Consider the following 1,043-nt stretch of genomic DNA (forward strand, 5'->3'; position numbering starts at 1 on the left):
ATATTAAAATCACCACATATAAACATTACTTTATTACTTATTGTTGCATAATTTTCTTCAAACCAATCCTTAAAAGTATCTATACTTGTACCTGGAGCTCTGTATATGCAACTTATTAAGATGTTTTTCTTATTTTCCATTAATATTCCTACTGTTACACATTCCAACAAATTATCCACTGCTGTTGACAACTTGTCCACTATCCTATATCTAAAGTTTTTATCTACATACAGTGCCACACCACCTCCCAACTTCGTTTCTCTATTTACACATACAGTACCATGTCATATCCATTTAGTTCAAAATCCACGCCCCTTACATTGTTAATCCAAGTTTCAGAAATTGCAATTATGTTAAGTGAATGTAAGAGACCACTGAGATAGTGTTTTATATTATGGAAATTAGCATATAAACGTCTACTGTTAAAGTGAATCATAGATATTCTGTTTTCAGTATTAATTTTGCTGTTGAACTGTTTATCTGTATAGTAAAGACAGTTGTTGTTAGTGTTTGTGAAAAAAAAATTCAGGATCAAAGTCATTCACCCAGTCCTGAGAGTGATGATCAGTGTATCCATAAGTACTCAACTCCAGCTCATCATACTCAATAATCCTCTGTAGTAAGTCACTTACAGCAGGATGTGAGCAGCTCGTGTTTGTTGCCATGCAGAGTTGTCATACTTTCCCACCTTTTGTTAAATTGCATTGTGCGTGCATTGTGGGAGATGTAGTTTATGGTCAGTGTACGTTTTCAATTAATATAGACTTTTATTTTAAGACAACCATATGCATTGTAAGCGGTGTGGATCTCCTCTCTGCTCTAACTGCCACGCGAGGCTGCAGTGACACTGACCGCCTGTGAGTGCTTTGGGACGGGGGAGAGGCTCACGGCAGCACCCGCTGCTTGTTGAGGACAGTTACTTCAGGGCGGTACGTGCTTTCACATCAGACTCTCCAAAATATCAAAACAGTCTCCAATAACACCAGAAAAAAGTCGCTAGATTTGTCACTAGTCGCTTTTCACAAAAAAAAAAAAAAAAAAAT

This window comes from Monopterus albus, unplaced genomic scaffold, assembly GCF_001952655.1.
Source record: "Monopterus albus unplaced genomic scaffold, M_albus_1.0 scaffold40.1, whole genome shotgun sequence".
NCBI classification, from domain to species: Eukaryota; Metazoa; Chordata; class Actinopteri; order Synbranchiformes; family Synbranchidae; genus Monopterus; species Monopterus albus.